Below are 17,433 nucleotides of genomic sequence, written 5' to 3' on the forward strand. Positions count from 1 at the left end.
ACAGGTTTGTATTTTAAGTCATTTGATATTTTTCTTTTAATTTATCAAGCTCACATCCCAGTGATTGAATCAAGTTCCAGTCATTCTACCTCCATTTTATGCAAGGGAAACCGAAGACCAGAGAACTGAAGTCAGACATTCATTTATGTGTGCATTCACTGGTATTTGTTTAATGCATACCATGTTCTGGTCACCACAAGGAGCATTGTAATCTACTAGGGAGTGGACTTGGGATACAGAACTTGAATTCAGATCAAGTTCAAATCCTGGGCTAACATTATTTCTGTATGTAGCTCTGATCAACATTTGAGATTTATGGTTTAAATATTAAGTTATGAATAATGTAGACTATAAATTTGTTAGTATGCACCAGAAACTGGACTAGGTGTTCTCTATGCCTTATCTTCTTTAATCCTAGAATAACTTAAAGAGGCAGACGCTGTTACTGTCCTCTTTACAGGTGAGGTCGTTGAGACTTGGAAAGGTAGAGTGGCGCATAGCTTGACAATGCAGAGACAGATTCTCATCTGGGTTTATTAGACTCTGAAGGCTCGCAACCACCTCTGATATGAACTCTTCTCTGTTCTGGATTTCACCTTTGTATAGCTTCTTCTGGTCTAAGCAAAAGGTAGCCAGGAGGATTCTAGCCTGACATTCTTTCTGCAAGTTGTCAGCTATTTTGTGTTGTAAGTTCCACTAGACATGCAAGTCCCTAGGAGATCAAGGAGAAGCAAGTCTGGGGAGAGGGGTACCACGGACTGTACCTGATGGTAAAAATGCTATCAAGGGCTTTGTTTTAGAACAAGTATCTAGTGAGTACTGAGCCCCATCACACCCACAGGGGTAAGATAGCTTCCACGTCAGGAGGTTGGCACGCACGCTGCTGGCTGTGCTATTTTCAGGAGATCAGAGCAGGGCTCAGGAGGGGTAAAATGGCTGCATGTGCATGCGTGTGTGTACATGCGTGCAGGGCTCAGGAGGGGTAAAATGGCTGCATGTGCATGCGTGTGTGTACATGCGTGCAGGGCTCAGGAGGGGTAAAATGGCTGCATGTGCGTGCGTGTGTGTACATGCGTGCAGGGCTCAGGAGGGGTAAAATGGCTGCATGTGCATGCGTGTGTGTACATGCGTGCAGGGCTCAGGAGGGGTAAAATGGCTGTCTGCATGTGAGTGCGTGTGTGTACATGTGTGCAGGGCTCAGGAGGGGTAAAATGGCTGCATGTGAGTGCATGTGTGTACATGCGTGCAGGGCTCAGGAGAGGTAAAATGGCTGTCTGCATGTGAGTGCGTGTGTGTACATGCGTGCAGGGCTCAGGAGAGGTAAAATGGCTGTCTGCATGTGAGTGCGTGTGTGTACATGCGTGTGTATGCCATTTTTACCTTTGGGCTTTTAAAACAGTCTCAGTTTTTATTCATGGCAGGTCAGAAATCCAAATATGATTTGACTGCCCCTAGCATCTTATCATTATTGTTCTGAGTTAGAAAAAAGAGGCAGCTAGAGCAAAGAAACTGCACTGAAATATATGACTGTGTACATGTGTTGAGGAGTGTGTGTGTACTTGTATGTTGTGTATGTGTGTTTATGTATAAATTTTGTGTATATATGTATATATGTGTGTACATCTATCTAAATGTATATATATATATATATCTATACATTTATATATACACATAAACAAATCTTAGTTTGAAACTGTTTGGAATTTTGAGTTTGAAAGACTGATAATTTATTTTTGATTTCCTAGAGAGTCTAAAATACTTCTAATTTTCAAAATTCTTTTCCACTATGAGTATATGTATATATCTATGGTATAGAAAATATGATTAGAATACCTAGGTTTAACATTTATGGATGTAAAACCAAACAAAAGTATATTTATGGAAAAGTCAAACTTGGAAAAACTGGCTTTCTTATTTGAACCATTTGTTGGAATTTCAAACTATGTGTTTTCAGACTTGTTCATTAAACAATAGCACACATACAACCCACCAAATGAACATGATGATGTTTAGGAAGAAACAAATAAGAAAATGTGGGTCTATGATGGAACAAATCCAATGTTATCATGCCAATGGTTCTTCACCTACCTACCTATTGGTTAATTTACTATCTTATTGATTTTTCTTTCATCATTCATGGAGGGCCTCTGTGGCATTATATATTTATAGGTGAAGTTAATTATCTGTTTAATTTTTTAAAAAACTATAGTAAATAATTTATAATATGCATATTGTAAATATATACTAAAGCTCAAGGGCACATTGTAATAATAACCAAACATTTTTCTAGACTTCTACAAGTAACCCTTTCAGCCTGATTATACAGATACCAAAATAGTTGCTCAAATAAAGAACAACATAAAGTTAAATGAAATAAAATGTTATTTATTTGTTTTGGCATGGTACATGCATACAACCAAATGACTGAAATTTGAGCTCTTTTAAGGATACAGTAAGTTGCGTTTTCATTCACTGCCATGTGCTTTGCATATGTTGGAGAATATGAAAAGTGTTTTAAGCCAACCTATGCAAAAGAGCTTCCCTGGTGCTCCTTGGGATCAGTTTGTATGCACACAAGACCATACCTTTAGAAACCCAGCCTGGCTGCCAGCCCAGGGCTCAGCTGATGGTCCAAGTACAGACTCCTCCTCCCAGGGACCTGTCAGGCTTACTCACACAGTCAGAAACATTTGCAAACCTATCGAGTATGGTCATTCATTTATTTTTCCCCCAGAGGATCCCTGAAGATGTGGTCTTAAAAGCACCAGAAAGAAAATCAATCTTGTAGCAATTACATGTCTTAATTAGGTTTAAGGACACTTGAAGAAGTAATGGTTGTTCCGCCCCCCCCACCAAATTTTAGAGCAGAGGAGGAGGTTTAACATCAACCTTGGCTCCAAGTTCTCCTATCATTTTCCTTTCATTCATTTTTATTCTAAAGGAGATTGTTGAATCAAGAGAATTTTGCTTAGAATATTCTGCTTAGTTTAGAAAAGGACAGATTAATTTTTTTTTTATTCTGTAAAACATGAGGGGTGGAGAAGTGGGGGTGCCAAAACCCCTCATTACCCTGTTTCCGATGTAAGAAAATGGATTCGGTAATTACTGGAGTGGTATCCTACTTAAAACCCAGAAACAGAAACTTAGGGAAGCCCCATTTCAGAGTCCTGTTGAAAGCTGTTAATGGGATATGTTGTAAGCGGGTCACCACTTAGATAAACAATGGCATCTTGCTTCTTTCTCTGATAGGAACTTAGTCTGTAAAATCAAGAATCTTTGTGTTGACTGAAGGAACTGAACTAATGATCTCAGTTGATTTCCTGTTCCCCGTGTCTTTCAGGACCAACAGAGCACTGGATAGAACCTAACAAACATATCATTTGTCCAAATTAAATCGACATGTTTCAATAGTATCAGGACCACTCTCAACATTTATAAAGACTGTTGATTAGGATAGCTGGGTATCTCCGAGTACAGTTTGCCAGGGATTATTAAGCTCCTCTGACATCCATCTTGGATGCTTGTAAGACAATGTCACCGTAGATAGAGGAGTCTGAATTTTGCTGGAACTAACCCTGAGTGGTCATCTACTGGGGCCTTGCTCATGTTACTTTTTCCTGACCTCATTCAAGTGCTTGATGAGTTGGGTCAGTTTGTTGCACATTGATGTATACCAAGTGACACCCACTGAAATTACCTCTTCTCCTTTCCAATGCCGTTCACTTGTACATAAGTGTAATGTCAAATTGTTTACAGGTTATTTTTGTGTGTAATTGTGATAGCAGATTTAGCTCAGACTTTAAAGGAATCTGTTTACTGAATGGTGTTAAAATGAATGTGCTTATTACAATATAAAATCATTAATTATGGACTCACATGAATGCATGTTTTCATGTCGTCAATTCCCAGCAGCTCGGTTATCCAGCAAAATGTCTGCGGTCTGTGAATAGCAAATATACATAAACTACTGTGATTAATAACTCAGTAACTGTTTCTACCTTGGTATGTAACACTAGATTTCAGCCTGCTGTATTTCTTTCTTACCTATTTGTTTTGCAAGAGAAACATGGTAAAAGATAGCACTACTAATTGTCCCAGTGGAATTGCACATCACTTTGGCAGTCGTTGCTCCACCCAAAAGGTAACTGCCTGTGATGGAACAATGGCCCTGAGCAACATATAAATATATACATACATATTTATGTATGCAATATCTACAATGCTAATTACTACCATCTATTCTCACTGCCAGTGGAAACAAACTATTTTCTTTGGAATCATTGATGGATATAAAAAGTTTAATTTGCTATTGACTGCTTTCATATTCTGTTTAGTTCTTATAGTATGGTAAATGATACAGGTGCAGTATCAGTATTGTAACATTGTGTGGTGAAAACTACAAAAGTCATTCTGTGGATACATTTTACAAGGCAGACCAGAAACTATATTTCAGATTCTTGTGTGAATATAATTACAGAAATAGGTAACTATTTTTTATGTGTTTGCATAAATGACTCCATTTCATATACATTGTAATTTAGCACCAATCATAATAAATCATTTGGTAACATTTAGTTGTTAGAGATATCTATTTTCAGTGTACATGAGAGACTGATGATTCAACGTTATTTCACACTAACTCAAGAATTTTAGATGGAAGGTAATTACCATTGCAATTAGTGTATTTCTGGTTTGTTGTGGCAGCTTGCTGGCTTGGGGTACAAAATAAAGAGACTTAATAACTTGGTTATTTAAAATTCTTAGAAAGAGACTGCAGTAAGTTGAGGCCTTGCCACTGCCTCTTCATAATTGGGTGGCCTTATGCTATTTATCAAGCCTCGTTGAACCACCGTTTCCTCATCTGAAAATAGGGAGTAAAAATGATAGACACCTCATAAGGTTCCTGTGAGAATTAAATTAGATAATCCAATTAAAGCATTTTAGCACAGTATCTAGTACATTAAATAGATGCTTAATAAATCCCTATTCATTCTCATTACTGCTATCTAAAATACAGATCTCAAAGAGGAGCTTGGATTTAACAGTCTGAATATATTTCTTTGGGTTTTTTTTCCTGTTTAGCCTTTATGGCATTGCCTATAGAGCTAAACATTCAGTATGTTTCCTAATAAAGAGGGAAAATTATACAGGGAGAAAAAGGGAACTCTACAGATTGGGTGCAGGGCTTGAGAAACAATTTAGCCTTTTGCTGCTGTGAAGTATATTCAGAAGAACACTTGTCCCATGATATGTGCCAAAAAAACAAAGGGAATTAGATGATATACAGTTTGGGAAATATAACTTTTTACATACCTCTCTTTTTAATTTTTAAATGCTTTTTATTAAAAATTGAAGCCCTGGGAGTTAGTAAAGGGAGTTTCAAACTTTATTTAACCCAGAATTTCCTAGACTTCTCTCACTGAGGATGCTTCCGAAAATATAAGTCCATATTTTTTGAAAAGCTAATTTAGCCCAGTCCCTCCTTGTATAGGAGAGAAAACTGAGACCCAGACAGGGGAAGGGATAAGCTGAAGGTGAAATGATCCTAGGTCTAAACTCCATCTATGGACCCAGGCTAGGATACTTGCACCTAAATCGCTCTTAGCTAAATGACTGACAGTAGTGATGGCATTGGTCTGAAAAACCCTTAATTCTCATCCTTCCAGTGCAGACCCCAAGTAAAGGGCCACATGAGATACTGAAGGCCAAGCAGGAAAAGCAAGGACACAGCAACCAGGCATCCTTCCTTAGATGGCGCAGGAACAGACACTCGTCCTGCCTGGGCATTCCAAAGCTTCACTTAGACATGGTCCCTGCCATGACACAGATGCTGGGCTGGGCCGTCCCTCCACCTACTACTCGGTTAAGAATTTAAATGGACCAAAATGATGGGATGGCTTGGAGGGGAGTTTTCCTATGAATTGGTTTTTTAAGGGTTTTACTTATTTAATTTTTGGCTACATTGTGCAGCATGCAGGATCTTAGTTCCCCAACCAGGGATTGAACCTGTCCATGCCCCTTTCAGTAGAAGTGCAGAGTCCTAACCACTTGACTGCCAGGGAGTTCTCCTCCTATGAATTCTTTAGTGGAAACCTGGGGGCTTTCCTCCAGAAAACTTGGTGAGAAGACCCCTATGTTGAGAAATTGTGAAGACGCTGACCCCCACAGCCCCTAACACTGCTTTCATAGAGCCCAGGCTTCATCAGAGGCAGTCACAAGAATAGAGGCTGCCCCAGTTCTGGAGACATGTGGACAGTGAAGGGGCCACATCACGAGGGAAACCCGGCTGCAGCTGTGGTGGACGAGAGACAGCCAAGCGTTCATCACCACTGCCCTGCCCCAGAGAGCAGGTGAGTTTTCTCTGAAGATCAAGGGTCTGGAGAACACTGCCAGGAGCCTCTGTGAGTACACGGGTCTGCTCTCTCTGCCAAGTCTGGAGCCCAGGCAGAAAGGAAGGTGTGCCGGGGCGCCCAGTCAGGAGCATAGTGATGGTGGATTATGAGAAAGACACCCTCTTGGGCTCACTGGGGAGACTTGGGGAGTCTGTAGGAGACTTCATCCATCTCAGCACTGAAGTTATGAAGAGTCAGGGAAGGCATACAGCTGCTATCCAAAAGCTTGTCCATCTGACAAATTGAGTTGAGCAGGACTTGATCAGAAGGATCATAGCTTTTGGAATGAGGGCAGTGAAGCAGGGAAAAACATCACCTTCTCAGACAATAGCCCTCCTCCCCTCTAATTTCAACCCAAAAGCAGCATTCCATCCCAGGCCTGCAAAACACCCAGAGCCACGTCAATCTCAGCCCCAATGGCAGCAGCCACTGAGCCAAATCACGACAGGTGTTTATCCCAGTAGGGAGGCTGGTAATAGCCCCCAGCCAGACAGAATACCATCAGCTTCAAATAAGCCAGGCTCACCTTGCAAGGCTCACAAATAACTATGTGTCAGCAGCAAGGGCTCAGGAGGGCCAATGCTCAGAATCCCAGAGAGCTCCCCATGTTACTTAGTCTCAGTAAGCATGTCATGAAAGCACGGGGAAGAAAGTCTGGGCATGAAAACTCCAGCTTCAGCTTGTGTTCCCCTTCCTCCTCATTGTACACACTCCCCCTGGTAGGGTACCAAGAAACGAAACACCCTACATGCTTAAGAAGGACCATTGAGAAGGGTTTCTCTGTGGCTAGATCTGGGCTCAAATCTGTTGTCCCAGACTATGAAATCTGCTGCCTCCAAAACAGAAAATCACAAACCACGTGCATCCTTCACACAAATAAAGCTTTTCTCCTCTCCATCTCCCCTGGCCTCTCCACTTCTGCATCTCTGCATTCTATTCTGTTTGCCCTTTGGATGTCTGATACAGAGAACAAGCATTTTGAATAAAGCACAGCACCTCTTATTTTGCACACTTACTCCCACTCCCACACTTCTCTCCAGGCCTCAGTTTCCTCATCTGAGCGATAAATGAGGAACCTGGAGGAAACACTTCTATGTATTATTTTCCATCCCTCCTTTCTATGTATTTTTACCTAGGTCTTAGCTGGTCTCCATGAAGGTATGGTTAGGAGGGGAGAAAGAGGACTTTGGTGACTCCCACAGTTGACTGTTTCAGATTGTCTTTGAATGAAAGCAGCTGGTTTCCCTAAAAGAGAACAAAGGACAAGGCAGTAAATTGGATGCTGGTTTGTACTTTCAAATTTTGTTGTTCCAACGTTATTGTGAATGGGTCAACTCTCCTCACCTTTCCCTGACACTGGGGCTCCCAGGAGGTGAAGTGGACACTCTGTGACTCACTTCTTGCATTACCCAGGGCTGTAGCTTTTGTTTCAGCAAGCCCAGTGTGAATTTCTACTTTTCCTTCACTGTGGATAGAAGGGAAGGGATTGGCAAGGGGGACAAAGACTCAATTAACTGGAGATGGAGACAGGAGTGCCACGGTTGACAGCAAATTGTTCTTTCTCCCTTTGCCCCTGGAAAAGTGTGTCCCTCAGTACCTAGAAATAATATACTGTCAGATGTTCTTAAAAATAAGGAGATAGACACTCTACTCTCTCTGTCATCTGACATTAACAAATGTGACAGCATACGAGGAGGGAAACAGACATTAGTAACTACCAGGTCTGTGTACCTGAGGGATGTGCGTATGCGCTAAGTTGCTTCAGTTGTGTTGGACTCTTTGTGGCCCTATGGACTGTATCTTACCAGGCTCCTCTGTCCATGGGATTCTCCAGGCAAGAATACTAGAGTGGGTTGCCATGCCCTCCTCCAGGGGCTCTTCTTGACCCAGGGCTTGAACCTGTGTCTCTTATGATTCCTGCATTGTTAGGCAGGTTCTTTACCGCTAGTGCCACCTGGGAAGCTGTGAAAGTCAATGAGTAGCATGGTAATTATCCTGATCTACTCTTCAGGAAGCTGATACCTGCAGGTGCTTTCCAAAGCCCAGTGTCTATGTTCATAATGGGGATTGAGTGCATACTGTCTGTCATCTGGCACCTTGAAGTTTGCAGTGAATATGCATGTTCATCTGAAGTTTTCAAAAGCAGGAGTGAAAGGTTAAGATTTTCTTCTTAAATCTACCCTTTATCACATGGCTCTGTGTAGCTGTTGAGTGCCTTGCATTGATATTTATGAGGTTTTGAGGAAATGCTGGAAATATAACAGAATATAAAAGTTAACAAGGTAACATAGAAAACATCTTCAGTGCAGTTGTTTACCATATTTTGTAGTACTCTTTTATTAATAAGTAAATCTCAACCAAAGACAAAAATATACAAGGGATGTCTTCTTGTTTGAATGGGGAAAATGATTGTTTTCTGGCTTATGATGTGCAGGCAATATAGATCCCTATCTTCTTAGTTCCAGGATGGTGAAACCACACAAACAAAAGAGGCTTCTGAAACAGATAAGACCCAGATCCAAGGAAGACAAAGGGCAGTGCTGGAAGCCATCAATATAAAAGTGCTGAGTTCTGAGGGTGTTTCTGCAGAAACCATGGGAAATATTATAGAACAGAATGACAGGAGGTCAAACAATTATATGTTCCAGATACAAGACCTCAGGATGTTTCTCATGGACAAACTTCCCTAACCTAACCTCATGAGCTTTTCCTTCCTCAAGATCTTTCCCTTCCCCTGACACTACAGCTGTTTCTGCTCTGATTGTCTTATTGGAATTTCTCAGAGTAACCTAGAAAAGAGGCAGAAAATAGGCAGCAAGGGGTTGGAATGAAATAGCATCCGGGAGGGGAAAGAGAGGGAGGTCTGGAGGCTTGCTTCTCAAAGTCTGCCAGGGGTCAAGCAGGACTGGCGTCACTGGTGACATGTTAGAACTAAAGACTCTCAGGACTACCCACCCCCACTCCGGCCACACACACCCCTCCTGGATTAGAATCTGAGTTTCAGCAGAACTTGTTTCAAACAGGTACATTACAGTTTGAGAAACACTCGTCTATAAGGTATGGTTGAATGCATAGGGTTAGCCTCAGAGGTAAGATATTGAGGGTAAAGGGGTATCAAAGAGGTGGATTGTTCCATGTGTGGCCATGGAATTAGATGATGTGGAGACTGTCATGTGGGCAATAAAAATACCACTAGTAAGTGGAATAACACTCTGTGCTTAAATAAAGAAATATTTATTAAATTTTTAAAATTTATGTTGTATAAAAGTTTTCAATATAATACAAGTTTAGCATCTAAATATAAACAAAAAGAGCAGTGAAAGTTAACCATAATTGCAACTATCAGCTACAATCATAGTTAACATATTACCCTGTCTGCCACTTTCTTTGTATATGGGCTCAAAAAAGGACAGAAATGGTAGGGACCTAACAGAAGCAGAAGATATTAAGAAGAGATGGCAAGAATACACAGAAGAACTGTACAAAAAAGATCTTCACGACCCAGATAATCACGATGGTGTGATCACTGACCTAGAGCCAGACATCCTGGAATGTGAAGTCAAGTGGGCCTTAGAAAGCATCACTACGAACAAAGCTAGTGGAGGTGATGGAATTCCAGTTGAGCTATTCCAAATCCTGAAAGATGATGCCGTGAAAGTGCTGCACTCAATATGCCAGCAAATTTGGAAAACTCAGCAGTGGCCACAGGACTGGAAAAGGTCAGTTTTCATTCCAATCCCAAAGAAAGGCAATGCCAAAGAATGCTCAAACTACCGCACAATTGCACTCATCTCGCACGCTAGTAAAGTAATGCTCAAAATTCTCCAAGCCAGGCTTCAGCAATATGTGAACCATGAACTTCCTGATGTTCAAGCTGGTTTTAGAAAAGGCAGAGGAGCCAGAGATCAAATTGCCAACATCTGCTGGATCATGGAAAAAGCAAGAGAATTCCAGAAAAATATCTACTTTGGCCTTAAAATGACTATGCCAAAGCCTTTGACTGTGTGGATCACAATAAAATGTGGAAAATTCTGAAAGAGATGGGAATACCAGACCACCTGATCTGCCTCTTGAGAAATTTATATGCAGGTCAGGAAACAACAGTTAGAACTGGACATGGAACAACAGACTGGTTCCAAATAGGGAAAGGTGTTCATCAAGGCTGTATATTGTCCCCCTGTTTATTTAACTTCTATGCAGAGTACATCATGAGAAACACTGGACTGGAAGAAACACAAGCTGGAATCAAGATTGCCAGGAGAAATATCAATAACCTCAGATATGCAGATGACACCACCCTTATGGCAGAAAGTGAAGAGGAACTAAAAAGCCTCTTGATGAAAGTGAAAGTGGAGAGTGAAAAAGTTGGCTTAAAGCTCAACATTCAGAAAACAAAGATTATGGCATCCGGTCCCATCACTTCATGGGAAATAGATGGGGAAATAGTGTCAGATTTTATTTTTCAGGGCTCCAAAATCACTGCAGATGGTGACTGCAGCCATGAAATTAAAAGACGCTTACTCCTTGGAAGGAAAGTTATGACCAACCTAGATAGCATATTCAAAAGCAAAGACATTACTTTGTCAACAAAGGTTCGTCTAGTCAAGGCTATGGTTTTTCCTGTGGTCACGTATGGATGTGAGAGTTGTACTGTGAAGAAGGCTGAGCGCTGAAGAATTGATGCTTTTGAACTGTGGTGTTGGAGAAGACTCTTGAGAGTCCCTTGGACTGCAAGGAGATCCAACCAGTCCATTCTGAAGGAAATCAGCCCTGGGATTTCTTTGGAAGGAATGATGCTAAAGCTGAAACTCCAGTACTTTGGCCACCTCATGCGAAGAGTTGACTCATTGGAAAAGACTCTGATGCTGGGAGGGATTGGGGGCAAGAGGAGAAGGGGACGACAGAGGATGAGATGGCTGGATGGCATCACTGAGTCGATGGACTTGAGTCTGAGTGAACTCTGGGATTTGGTGATGGACAGGGAGGCCTGGCGTGCTGCGATTCATGGGGTCGCAGAGAGTCGGACACGACTGAGCGACTGATCTGATTTGATCTGATCTGATTTACCATATGTATATGTATATATACATAATATATATAGTTATATTGTTGTTGCCATTGCTCAGTCATACAGTCATGTCCAAGTCTTTGTGACCCCATGGAACTCAGCATGCCAGGCCTCACTGTCCCTCATCATCTCCCTAAGTTTGCCCAACTTCATATCTATTGCCTCAGTGATGCCATACAGCCATTTCATCCTCTGAAGCCCTCTTCTCCTTCTGCCCTCAATCTTTCCCAGTATCAGAGACTTTTCCAATGAGTCAGCTGTTCACATCAGATGACCAAAATACTGGCGCTTCAGCATCAGTCCTTCCAGTGAGTATTCAGGACTGATTTCCCTTGAGATCGACTGGTTTGATCTTTCTGTCCAAGGGACTTTCAGGAGTCTTCTCTAGCAACCCAGTTCAAAGACATCAATTCTTGGCTCTCTGCCTTCTTTGCAGTACATCTCTCAAAACCATACATGACCACTGGGAAGAAAATAGCCTTGACTATACAGATCTTTGTCAGCAGAGTGTCTCTGCTTTTCAACGCACTGTCTAGGTTTGTCATAGCTTTCCTGCCAAGAAGCAATCATCTTCTGATTTCATGGCTGCAGTCACCATGCACAGTGATTTTAGAGCCCAAGAAGAGGAAATCTGTCACTATTTCCACTTTCCCTTCTATTTGCCATGAAGTAATAGGGCTGGATGCCATGATCTTAGTTTTTTTTTTTTTTTTTCTTTTTTTAATATTTAGTTTTAAGCCGGCTCTTTCACTCTCCCCCTTTACCCTCATCAAGAAGCTCTTTAGTTCCTCTTGACATTAGAGTGGTGTCATCAGCATATCTGAGGTTGTTGATGTTTCTCCAGCCTATCTTGATTCCAGCTTGTAAATCACCCAGCCTGGCATTTCTCATGATGTGCTCAGCATTTAGGTTAAACAAACAGGGTGACAGCAGACAACCCTGCCATACTCCTTTCTCAATCTTGAACTAATCAGTTGCTTCATACAGGGTTCTAACTGTTGCTTCTTGACCCACATACAGTTTTCTCAGCAAACAGGTAAAATGGCCTGGTATTCCCATGTCTTTAAGAGCTTTCCACAGTTTCTTATGATCCACACAGTCAAAGGCTTTAGTGTGGTCAAAGAAACAAGAGTAGATGTTTTTCCGGAATTCCCTTGCTTTCTCTATGATCCAGCGAATGTTGGCAATTTGAACCAGAGGAACTCTAGTTTCTCTTTCTTTTCTAAACCCAGCTTGGACATCTGGAAGTTCTTGGTTCACATAATGCTCAAGCCTAGCATGCAAGATTTTAAGCATGACCTTACTAGCACGGGAGATGAGTGCTATTGTCCGATGGTTGGCACATTCTTTAGTACTACCCTTCTTGGAATTGGGATGAGGATTGACCACTGCTGGGTCTTCCAGATTTACTGACATATTAAGTGCAACACCTTGGTGGCATCATCTTTTAGGGTTTTGAATAGTTCTACTGGAATTCCATCACATCCACTAGCTTTATTAACAGCAGTGCTTCCTAAGGCCCACTTGACTTCACTGTTCAGAATGTCTGGTTCTGGGTGATGGACCACACCATCATAGTAATCTGGTTCACTAATGTCTTTTTTGTACAGTTCTTCAGTGTATTCTTTCCATCTCTTCAGCATCTATTAGGTCTCTAACATTTCTTTCCTTTATTGTGCCCATCTTTGGGTGAAATATTCCCTTGATATTTCCAATTTTCCTGAGGAGATCACTAGTCTTTCCCTTTTTGTTGTTTTCTTCTAGATTTATGCACTATTTGTTGAAGAAGGCCTTCTTGCCTCTCCTTGCTATTCTTTAGAACTCTGCATTTAGTTGGATGTACCTTTTCCTTTCTCCCTTGCTTTCCCCTTCTCTTCTTTCTTCAGCTATTTGTAAAGCCTCCTCAGATAACCACTTTGCCTTCTTGCTTTTCTTTGGGATGGTTTTGTTCACTGCCTCCTGTATGACATTATGGACCTCCATCTGCAGTTCTTTTTTTTTTTCTTTTCTGTCATTACATTTTTTAATTGTTATGAAAATTATATTGTCAAAGGATTAAAATATATACCATGGACTGGAAGAAAATATTTGCAAAAGACATATTTGATAAAAGAGCTGTTACCTAGAATATACACATAACTCTCAAAACTTAATCATAAGAAAATAATTGTTTTTAAATGAGCAAAATATCTGAATCTCACCATAAAAGATATACACATGACAAATAGACATATGAAAAGATGCTCAACATTTTTTGTAATTAGAGAATTTCAAAGTAAAAGACAAACTAAATACTACTACACACATACTATGTTGCTAAAATTAAAAACATTGACAGGACTAAATGCTGACAAGGATATGGAACAACATGACTTCTCATTCATTGCTGGTAGTAATACAAAATGGCACAGCCACTTGGGAAGAAAGTTGGTAGTTCTTGGAGAACTAAATATCTTACCATAGTATTCAGCAGTCACATCCCTCAAACTTTGACAAATGAATTGAAAACTATATCCACACAAAATATGTACATAGATTTTTTTTATTGTAAGTAGGAATGTGTTAGTTATGTTTGCATCTTATAAAATTTTATTTTTTCTTTTTATTTTAATTGGAGACTAATTACTTAACAATCCATGGATGTACATGTGTTCCCCATCCTGACACTCCCTCCCACCTCCCTCCCCATCCCATCTCTCCAGGGTCATCCCAGTGCACCAGCCCTGAGCACCCTGCCTCATGCATCGAACCTGGACTGGTGATCTATTTCACATATGTTAATACACATGTTTCAATGCTATTCTCTCAAATCATCCCACCCTCGCCTTCTCCCACAGAGTCCAACAGTGTTCTTTACATCTGTGTTTCTTTTGCTGTCTCACATATAGGGTCATCGTTACCATCTTTCTAAATTCCATATATATGCGTTAATATACTGTGTGTTTTTCTTTCTGACTTACTTTGCTTTGTATAATAGGCTCCAGTTTCATCCACCTTGTTAGAACTGATTCAAATGTATTCTTTTCAATAGCTGAGTAATATTCCATTGTGCATATGTACCACAGCTTTCTTATCCATTCATCTGCCAATGGACATCTAGGTTGCTTCCGTGTCCTGGCTATTATAAAGAGTGCTGCGATGAACATTGGGGTACATGTGTCTCTTTCACTTCTGGTTTCATTGGTGTGTATGCCCAGCAGTGGGATTTCTGGGTCATATGGCAGTTCTATTTCCAGCTTTTGAAGGAATTTCCACACTGTTCTCCATAGTGGCTGTACTAGTTTGCATTCCCACCAACAGTGTAAGAGGGTTCCTTTTTCTCTACAACCTCTCTAGCATTTATTGTTTGTAGATTTTTGATAGCACCCATTCTGACTGGCGTGAAATGGTACCTCATTGTGGTTTTGATTTGCATTTCTCTGATAATGAGTGATGTTGAGCATCTTTTCATGTGTTAGTTAGCCATCTGTATGTCTTCTTTGGAGAAATGTCTGTTTAGTTCTTTGGCCCATTTTTTGATTGGGTCACTTATTTTTCTGGAATTGAGCTGCAGGAGTTGCTTGTATATTTTTGAGATTAATTCTTTGTCAGTTGCTTCATTTGTTATTATTTTCTCCCAATCTGAAGGCTGTCTTTTCACCTTGCTTATAGCTGTCCACAGTTATTCATGCATACTATTTACTAGGTCTAATCCCTTGAATCTATTATACAGGTAAATAGAAATATAATTATATACATATATAATTCCTATAGATAAAGTATTCATTATATATAATTCATATAGGTAAATATTATTAAGAATATAAATTAGGTATAAGCATGTGACTAGATGCAAAACTATATGATAACATTATTTTATTGATACAATTATTTAGGTGTAGTATTTTAATAACCTAATTAACCTTAGGTTGTTATTATTGTTCAGTTGCTCAGTCTTGTCCGACTCTTTGCAACCACATGAACTGCAGCACGCCAGGCTTCCCTGTCCTTCACCATCTCCCAGAGCTTGCTGAAACTCATGTCTATCGAGTTGGTAATGCTATCCAACCATCTCATCCTCTGTCATCTCCTTCTTCTCCTGCATTCACTCTTTCCAAGCATCTGGGCCTTTTCCTGTGAGTCAGCTCTTCCCATCAGGTGGCCAAAGTATTGGAGCTTCAGCTTCAGAATCAGTCTTCCAATGAATATTTGGGATTGATTTCCTTTCAGATTGACTGGTTGATATCCTTGCAGTCCAAGGGACTCTCAAGAGTCTTCTCCAATACCACAGCTCAAAAGCATCAGTTCTTTAACATTCAGCCTTCTTTATGGTCAAACTCTCACATCCATACAAGACTACTGGAAAAATCATTAACTTTGACTCTATGGACCTTTGTCAACAAAATCATGTCTCTGCTTTTTAATATGCTGTCTAGCTTTGTCAGAACTTTTCTTTCAAGGAACAAGTGTCTTTTAATTTCATGACTGCAGTCACCATCTGCAGTGATTTTGGAGCCCAAGAAAATAAAGGCTGTCACAGTTTCCATTGTTTCCCCTTCTATTTGCCATGAACTGATGCCATGATCTTCACTTTTTGAATGTTGAGTTTTAAGCCAGCTTTTTCACTCTTCTATTTCATTTAAATCAAGAGGCTCTTTAATTCCTCTTCCCTTCCTGCCATAAGCGTGGTGTCATCTGCATATCTGAGGTTATTAGTATTTCTCCCAGCAATCCTGATTCCAGCTTGTGCTTCATCCAGCCCAGCATTTCTCAGGATATATTCTGCATATAAGTTAAGAAAGCAGGGTGACAATATACAGCCTTGATGTACTCCTTTCCCAATTTTGAACTTGTCCATTTTTTCATGTCTGGTTCTAACTGTTGCTTCTTGACATGCATACAGGTTTCTCAGGAGGCATGTTTAATTAGGATTTACCTAATTAATCTTGGGTTACTCTGAGAAATTCAATAAGATATCAAAAATTCCAATTAGATAACTAGAGTAGAAACAGCAGTAGTGTCAGGGGGAGGGAGAGAGCTTAAGGATAGGGATAGGTGTATATGTGTCCATTGTAACTTTTTATTTCTGGCTTATAACCTATTCTGGAATTTTATGCAAGTGAATTTTAGGAAAGATTGTTTCTCATTAATGATGTTAGTTTTTTTTTTTTAATATTAATACCGAGAAGACTGACTATAATAAATGTTGCAAGAATACAGAGCAGTGTAACTCTCATACTTCACTGGTAAAAGAATAGGCAGTATAGCTACTTTGGGAATCTTTTCAGCATTGTTTCCAAGCAAGGGTTTGCTGCTCTACACACCTAGACTTCAGTACCCTGGATTTTGAGAAAAGAGAGAGCTTTATTGTGAGTTTAACCGGCAGGGAGATAGAAGGCACAACTCAAATCTGTGTCTTAGTCCAGGGCTGTGGTAAAATTTAAGAAGTTAGAGAAATTTCAAACTTGGAAGCTGATTGGCTAGTCTCAAATCAGTCCCTAATAACCTACAGGTGCTACTGGAAGCCAGCTTTTCCTTGAAGGCCTTCTTGCTTCATTTGTAATGCTCTCCAGGGGCAACACTTTTATGGTCTAAGTTCTACAGGCTGAAGATTGCTTGTTCCAGCATCATCTGTGGACCGGGGCTATGATCCTACACAGGAGCGGTGGCAGCGTGAGCTCCATCAAAGGATTCCAGGTTTGATTAATCAACAACCTATCTAAGGAGGCTAACCCAGTTTAAGCGGGTCAATGTGCTATGTGCTGTTTCAGCATTATCGATTAAACATCAGTAGAATTCCACACTGGAAACAGCATAAATGCCCTTCCGTAACAGATTGGCTACAAACAAGACCATGCACTGGATAAGTTCATTTAGCAAGATTCCAAACAAAACTATGCTCTGCTGTTAGAAATCGCAGTAGTAGTCCCCATTCAGGAGGAGAAAGTGGATAGTGACTAGCAATGGAGGATGAGGGCTTCTGGGACACCTCAT

The sequence above is a fragment of the Bubalus kerabau genome, chromosome 1 (genome assembly GCF_029407905.1).
Source record: "Bubalus kerabau isolate K-KA32 ecotype Philippines breed swamp buffalo chromosome 1, PCC_UOA_SB_1v2, whole genome shotgun sequence".
Taxonomy (NCBI): Eukaryota; Metazoa; Chordata; class Mammalia; order Artiodactyla; family Bovidae; genus Bubalus; species Bubalus kerabau.